Source organism: Primulina eburnea, chromosome 10 (genome assembly GCF_022965805.1).
Source record: "Primulina eburnea isolate SZY01 chromosome 10, ASM2296580v1, whole genome shotgun sequence".
Classification (NCBI taxonomy): domain Eukaryota; kingdom Viridiplantae; phylum Streptophyta; class Magnoliopsida; order Lamiales; family Gesneriaceae; genus Primulina; species Primulina eburnea.
In genome coordinates, this window is record NC_133110.1 from 5,802,196 (window position 1) to 5,811,558 (window position 9,363).

General features: G+C 29.9%; 1 pseudogene; it reads right to left on the minus strand.

Moving 5' to 3' along the window:
- Positions 1–8,090: 8,090 nt before the first annotated feature.
- Positions 8,091–9,095, minus strand: LOC140842783 (probable purine permease 5; annotated as a pseudogene).
- Positions 9,096–9,363: the final 268 nt, after the last annotated feature.

Consider the following 9,363-nt stretch of genomic DNA (forward strand, 5'->3'; position numbering starts at 1 on the left):
ATTTTTGGATTTATAATTTATTTTCTAAATCGGTAATTTAGTATGCTTTATTTTATTTTAAAAATAATTGCATTCACTAGGAATGAGTATTTTGAGGAAAAAAAATTTGTACACCACAGAAAACCAAAATAGTTATTATTCATGTCTCAACTTTAATAATAGTAATATATACGAATCTGATCGATCGTCATGAATTCGATTATCTGTACAATACATTCTTCAGCGAAGTTTACCTTGCTAGACTTATTTAGATTGATGCGTTAATCCGAAGGTTTATTCAGTGCTCATCGAAAGAAATGGTTCCAAATTTCAGCACCATAAATATATATATAGTTTTGATATGCTTTTCTACCAACCGTACTCACATATATGATTATCGACGATGTGACACTCACCTATTGAATGTGACGAAGTATATCAAAATTGTATATCAAATAAGTGAGTGTTATTTCATTAATGGATACAGGAGTTGGCACGATTACTCACTTTTATTGTATATAACTTGAGTCATCCTTTAAAACATCATGATAGAACTTTTATCCATTTAACGATATGTTATAATAAACTCTATTATGATTGATCATGTCATCTTGAGTCACTGCCATTGGGGAGTTCTACGTATTTTGTAAGAACTGGAGTTCGAGTTTGACGATGGTGGAGATAAATTTTGAAATTTCTTCGTGTTTATGTCTTGTATTATTTAGTCTTCTTTTTTTTTCTTTTTTTTTTAATATTGTGATATCATTGAGTCTTTATTATTTTATTTTATGATATAACTGTGGCATCGTTATTATTTGATTTATGACTTTGTCGAATTCATCATTAATAACATCATGATTATAATATATAGTTTTGTTTTCTAGCTTTCTATATACATAATACTTTTTAGAACTCTTGCATGCATGATTATTCTTTATCAATTATTGGATCTCTTCTTTAATACACCTTGCAAATTTGGCGACATGCAGAGGCAACAGCTGCAAGTTAATGGAGTTTTATTACGAGTCGTGATCAACCACTAAAACATGAACACAAGAAAAGAAATAATGGTTTAAGACCAATGTTACGCGATGTGCATGACTCTCCATCGGTCCAGTTTTCTTGTTCAATCTTATATATATATATATATATGTGTGTGTGTGTGTGTGTGTGTGGGGTAAAAACTTGTGTGAGACGGTCTCACGGGTCGTATTTTGTGATATGAGTCTTTTATTTGGGTCATCCATGAAAAAATATTACTTTTTATGGTAAGAGTATTACTTTTTATTGTGAATATCGGTAGGATTGACTCGTTTCACAGATAGATTTGTGAGACCGTCTCACAAGAGACATACTCTATATATTTAACCTAGTGTTCGATTTCTACTATTAAGTAAAGTTGTGGATTCCAAGCCAAATAAATATATTTATGACTCTTATGTTAAACGAGAGAAATAAAAATCTCGATATACAATTCTTTTTATTGAAAACACAAATCACAACTTTCGATACTATCATCGATCGATTAAAAATGTCATATTTCGATACGTATTAAAACCTAGTTTTTTTTTTTTTTTTTTTATAAAAAAACATAAATTTGAAATATCTCTCAAACATTCTATATCCCCACAAAAAATAATTAACGTGGGCCTGAATGCTGACAAAATAGTCGATAAAATATTGTTTTTTCTCCATCCCAATGAAAAAACAACATATTTTTATATGGCTATGCCCCCACCAAAAGGGTGTAAACCTTCACCACATATCACCTCATTGCTATTTTGGGGCACCATCTCAATTTCCTTCCATTGTGGTCCTAACCAACACTTGTAAATTGGAATGTTTGGAATCAACTTTGGTTCCATGTGACAAGCTATGTTAATGTAAATTGCTCCAAAAAGTGAAATCGTTCATCTTATGGGCCTCTTATCCCAGCTCGACTAGGTCTTTTGTGAGACGGTCTCACGAATCTTTATATGTGAGACGAATCAACTTTACCGATATTCACAACTGGTCAACCCTACCGATATTCACAATAAAAAATAATACTCTTAGCATAAAAAATAATATTTTCTCATGGATAACCCTAATAAAATATCTGTCTCACAAAATATGACCCGTGAAACCGTCTAACACAAGTTTTTGCCTACAAAAGATCATATATCACCCACCAACTAAAGATTAAATGATGGGCTATGGGGAATGCCAATTGAAATTTTAAAATATTCTTATATGATGGGGAAATTAATTAAACATTATACTATCACCTCTGATGCAATTATAAGATAAGATTTAATAGTCGGCTAAATTAAAAATAATATAAAGTCATTGCTTTTTTTTTTTTTCTTACGTTGGGTATATAGAAAGAGTCAAATTTCTTTTTGGGTTTATCGTGCGGTCGTGGATAGTTCATGTAAAAAAAAGCTCTTCACCAAAATTAAGTGAGTATATTTATGGTTGATTACGATGCTACACTAAGGTATTAACATATAAGTACTAAATATTATGAACACTATGTGTTTAAGATAAACACAAAAAACATCAGAATATATAGTTTAGCGCAAAAATGTAAATAAATAAAAATGTGGGAGTATAGAGCATCCTAAATTTCTATTAATAAAAATAATTAATTAACAATGGACACAAACTCTGTTAACCAAAATTCAGTTTAATGAACAATACTTTGGCTAGGAGTTGTATTCGAAAGTCTTCAATGCTTCACGAAAACAGAACAACACAACTCGACTCGTCTCTTTGATTTCTTCATAGCGACATACGTGTTTCTTTTTAAAAAAATAGAAAATCATATCTAGAATTAGTATTAATCTCTTCATTAATATCATTAGTCTAGAAAAGTAAAATTTTATTGCTTGAGTATTTTGAAGCATAATATTATCAACAAAAAAAAATTAATTAAAGAATAAATTTTGTCTTGAATGTCAAGACATATTTCCTTTTTGTATTACTCCAAAGATAGATTCAATGGTAAAACAAAGACCGCTTCATGTTTTCAAATGATACATAATATTGGTTCATGTGAAATACATATATACTTTTTTTTATCGTTGGATTTATTTTGAGGTATAATAAATCATATATTTATATATAGGTGATGAATATGGTGGGTACTGAAGATTCTCTTGTGAGACGGTCTCATAAATCATTATTTGTGAGATTGGATAATCTTGTCCATATTTATAATAAAAAATAATATTTTTCATAAGTGATCCAAATAAAATGCATGTCTCGCAAAATTAATCCGTGAGATCGTCTCACATGAGTTTTTGTGCAGAAAGAAATACTCGAACAAGAATGGAGAAAGTCTTGCTTAATTTAATGATACTCAAATTTTAGAAACTTTTTAAAATATCTTTTTGAGCAAAAAGTTTGTAACTATATAATTTAATTTGAATACAAAAGTTGCTAAAGTTGATGACCATTAGGCGTTATCCTAGTTCTTTATATATATTATAAACTTAAATATGACGATGTATTATTGGACAAAAGGGGGGAATAGAAACAAGATTGTATATAATTATAGATTTCTATAATTCAATCATATAATTCGAAAGTATTTAAATCAATAATTCCACTAATTTAATGGAAATAAACAAGTTTATGTACCTTCCAATCAAGTTCCTAATTCCAATTTAATTTATATTAAATTAATTGAAGATTACTTTTTTTTTTTCTAAATTGTAATAAAGAAAATTTGACCAACGATTCCTTATCAGTGGAGTCCAACACTAAAATGATTATCTTTTATTGACAGGTAGAGAAACCCTACCTTAATAATTGAACTAAAATATTCTTAAGTACAAGCACATCCTTTTCTTGAATAGTATGATGTAATTAGGGATTAGGCCCATCTTAAAAATAATTAGTATCCATATATTAACTTACACATATTATAGTATTAAAATTATTGGATGTAAGATTATGGTTTAAACAAGGATGTTAACACTTCTATAAGTATTGAAATATGTTATTATTTAGCTTCCAAAAAAATCTTAGTATTTAGTATACCATTAATTAATTGGATTCTCAAACAAGGTTAAATATGACGTTACTCATTAGAGTAGGTCTCTTGTGAGACGATCTCAGAAATATTTATCCGTGAGATGCGTCAACTCTACTGATATTCAAAATAAAAAGTAATATTCTTAGCATAAGAAATAATACTTTTTCATGGATGACCTAAATAAAATATCTGTCTCACAAAATACGACATGTGAGATCGTCTTACACAAGGTTTTGCCTATTCATTATACCATCAACTAATTGGATGATGCTTATGATTATGTATTTAAATATGTTAGTATTTAATATTAGCTAATTGGAAATAAATATTGATCCGGTTTTTACTTATTTTGTTTAGTTTATAATTTATAATTAGTTTCATTAAGAAAAATAAAAATACATTGTTCGATTCAACCAACCTACTCTTTATGTCACACCCAATGTTGAACAAATACATCAAGCCATTCACAATCACATCTACTAAGCAAACCACTACCATATCCACCGATGGAATTAAACATTTAAAATTATCTCTTTATCTTTGGCGACTCACCATTGAGTACATCTACGAGTATTTAATCGTAAAAATTAAAATATTTAATTATATAAATTTATAAATATATTTGAAAATAATTTTATAATTAAACATCTAACACACAAATTCATTGAGTAATATTTAAACATTCAAGTACACTGTTAAAATAAAAAAACGAATTCGCACTCAAATAATTTAAATATAAATATAATAAAAGATAAACAAACTAAATCGTCAATAATTTTGAAAATCAGATCCAGATCTTCAAAATTCACGGACAATTCTATCATAATCCAGGAGATTTACTTCCTGTTATTAAATAACACATACATGTCAATTTTTTTTATTTAAGTATAAGCAAATTGAATAAATATACAAACAAGCTATTTAGTTTTGAGATTTATGTAATTGTATCTCTTATATTGTATAGCATTTACAATAGCTACATTAATTTTATTAGCATTTATAAATGGGTAGAACATAGAATTTGTTATAATAATTAAATTTTAAAATATTGATTTTTGACATTTTATATGATTCTACCATAAAAATAAGAATAACAGAATGAAAATTTAAATCTCAAACATAAAATTTTACTGCCAAATAAGTAATTTTTAAATATAAAATATTAAGTTTTAAATTTTGAAAATAATAATAATAATAATAATAATAATAATAATAATAATAATAATAATAATATTATTATTATTATTATTATTATTATTATTATAATTATATGACATGTTATATATATTAAACGAAATTAGTTTAATGATTATTTTTGATTGATTTTGGTTAAAGTAGTGTCAAATATTGTATTTGGCGTAGAAACTGCACTATTTTAAAGTAGAGTTGCTTTAAAATAGAGTTATGTTTTGGGTTTGAGATGGCTTGAGTACACTTACAATATTTTCATTTGACGAGCACCTACTCGACTTCTATTCCACCATCTTGAAATTCCTTCGATGCACGGATAGTTCTTTCCTGATGAATGGATCAAAGAAATCTAGTAATAAATATTGTTATTTTTTTCGAGAATTCTCTTTCTTCTCTCCGAAGAATGTCTAAATGAATATAGTACATACAAACAACATATTCACTATGAAATATTTGACAATTAAAGCGCATCTGGCCTCCCTCGGCTGCATGTGACCATGCTAAGAAACTTTTTAAATAATCTCTGTATTAACAAGAAGCTCAATCTCGATCATCATCAAACCAAATCTAAAACTTGTCTCAAAAGATATTGAAACGGAAATCCAGTCCTTGACATATTTACCTGCGAGATTTAAAATCTTTTTTGGGATATATTTTCTCGCATCACAGATCTCAATTCAATCAATAAAAATAGGGATGTAAACGAACCAAACCGTTTGTGAGCTATTCGAAGCTCGATTCGATAAAAGCTCGTTTGAGCTCGATTAATGAGGCTCGTTAAGATAAACAAACCGAACTCAAGCTTTACAGTATTCGGCTCGTTAGCTCGTGAACATGTTCGTTGGTAAGTTCATGAGTAATCTTTTAGATGAAAAATAATAGTTTTGATATTTGATTTATTGATTTTGCATATTTGTATGAAATATATAGAAAAATCTATTAAATTTATTTATTATAATAAATTTACAAATTTTAATAAGAATAATATATTTTTCTTTAAATATACAATTTACTTTTTAATTAATTTAATGAAAATTTAAATGTATAATTCATATTTATTAAGCTTGTTAAGGCTCGATAAAAGCTTGAATAAGCTCGTGAGCCATGCATATACTCGTTAAATAAATCTCGAGCTCGGCTCGATTATAAACGAACCTAGCTCAAACATTCAAGAGTTCGGCTCGGCTCGACTCGATTACATCCTTAAATAAAAATATCTAAATATGCAGTTCTAAGTTCTGTTTCGATTTTAAAATATTGACAATAACAAATCCATCATATCGGAGATAGAATTTCGTATCTTCAAAAAAAGTACCTTCCAATCTCTCTATCATGTTATTAACAAATCACAAGAAATATTCAATCAAATATTTTTTTTTACTTTTTTTAACCAAATAAATCCACGAAAATAGAGCCAATAAAAAATATAGTCTAACGTAACATATGTTACGTACTGTTTGAATAATATAAAAACAAACTAGTTTAAATTATATTTCAGATAATTTTACGATTTTGGATCTGGATTTTATTCGAGTTTCAGATATTTCAAGATTTAGAACCTAAGCACAAATATATGATTTTCGTTTCGTTCTAGTTTCGGAACCATAGAAAAACGATTTTGATTTCAATTTCCGGAAAGTAATTCAAATTTTTTAAAAAAATGAATTCTGATTTTGGCGCCAAAAACCAGTCTATTACATAAATCATAACATTATCTTTACAAAACTTAAACAAAATGCGGAAGCGTAAAAATAATAAAAACGAAATAACATGACTGGTCTTGTTATGAATTGACATCTTCACCATCACCAGGAGTATTCTTGTTCTTCTTCCTCAATTTGTTCTTTGTTTTTATCTGAGAGGAGGTAGTAATAGGGTGACTATTTGGAGAAATACTCAGTAAATGAAGGTCGATCGTGCATAACACTTACCAATGATACATATAGAAAATTAGCATTATTTCAATAATAAGCATGCTGAATTTAATACAAACAAAATACGAATAAAGCACTGAAAATCATCCGTTTTTCTATGGTCTATTGATCAGTCCCCTATATGTTACTCCTCTAAGGGGCGATGCTTAATAAACGGTTATTATATCCCATTGCATTAGGGCCATATCAAATCAAACATCGGAATTTCTTTTGTCATTTCTAACTCGAATCATTATAGTGCATTTCAAATAATTAAAACATGCTTTGAATATTATAGCTAATATAAATAACAAACGGTTTTCAAAGATATCATATCAAACAAAAACAGATATATCATGAGGATTGAATTTTCGAAATCATATGTACTTGATTTTTTTATAACACTTTAAGCCCACTTAAAAAGAATATAATTGTGCAAACTTAATACAAAAGCCCACTTACTTGATTATTATCTTCAAAGCAATGAGGGAAGAACGACTAAAAATTCGAACACGAAAGCTGCTGGATTGCCTCGAACTTGGTTGTTTGCAAAGTTTTGAGATGGCAGAAACTTAGCTTCAAGATGCCGCTGAAATATCGTAATTCCAACAGCACTTTTTATTTGAAATATAACACACTTTGATGCTCGAAAATTACAAGGATTTGGTGGTGTTTCCCCTCAACCTTTGGCCACTATTTATAGGTGAAATGATCAGCTGAAATTCATCCTATACCGCAAACCATCGTTATCTTCTGCGTTATTTGTTCGTATTTCCATTTTCAGGTGACAAGCTGCCATCAAATGCTTTGCTTTAGCTCATGAATGATGAATTTGTAAGGCTAAATGCTAATCTGGTAGCAGTTCATACTGTTTTACCAATAGATATAATTTTTACGGTAAAATCTAATCATTTAAATTATATAACAGTTCAAATATCGCGACAACAACTATTTTACCCCACCCCACGAGTAAGTAGCACAGATGATAAAACAAAAAGCTGACAGATGTTGAGATATAACCAGGGACCACACATGCGGGAATTGATACATATCTCTTTCATCCCTTAAATTTTGTGAAAAATAGATGCATAATGTAACAGAGAACAATAAAACTGTGGGTCGAAGTGGACGTAACAAGTGGCAACCAAGAATCACTGATTTAATTTAAAGCAGTTGCGTGAGAGGGCAGGAACCATTAATTAGTGGATGCCTTCTCTTAATTTGTCAAACGTAATTAGTCACCACGAGGTCTTTTCACTTTTAAAATAATTTAGGGGCAATTGTGTCCAAAACCAGTTCAATCATGCACACTGTAGGACCCCGAAAACCAGTCCAAAACCGCAATGCTTGTAAGAGGCACCCTTATCGCATTGAGTACCCCAGCGAGCACAGTCGACGCTAAGAACAGCACAGCAGTGGCTCCAAGAATCCCGAGCTGAAAGGTAATGACCCCCAGATAAGAACCCAGAGATACGAACTTCCACCGCCTTCTAATATGATCTTGCCTCAGATGCCATCGCTTGGAAATCCCTGTTTACTAGGAGGCCAATTGTAGTGAACACGAAAGCAAAGAAAGAAACCATCACTTGCTGCTCGAGAACGACATGGAAGGATCTTCTCCCGACCAATTTTATAATTCTAACTCAGAAAAAGCGAATATCAACCCGTGTAAAGCAGATCCTAATATATTCCATATAAATCCCATTATATACTGATTCTCTGTAACGTTACCATATCTATCCGAATTTAAATCAAGTGCTATGATAACCATTGCAGCAGTAATGACAACAACAGCATTGATAGTCGAGGCTTTGATTTTGTTCTTCACGAGCAGATACCCCAAGAGTGCAGAAAATATGAGGGATGTTGGTTGATCCAAGAAGAGAGGCAGTCGACGCAGGCATGTAAGCATACACATACGCGTACATGAGGTTATCAGCAGCAAGTTTCAAGTCCAGAGGAGTGGGGAAATGTAAGGAAATTGACTCATATCAATGGAAGAAAAAAGGTGTAATAAATGACGACGATCATTGTCTACAACTTTTGACAAAAGATGCGTATGTCGTCTCAATTTAATTTTAGAAAATTGAGATGTGCATACACTTCTTCATTTGACAATAAGGCTCCCGCAATAACTCATCGATGGTATGAGATGTCTATAAATAACAGCTATTGAGGTCCCTAAGCACACACTTCATAAGAAAAATATACACCATCTATAAAATGTGTTGAGCGCTTAGAAGCCATCAATCGGAGGAA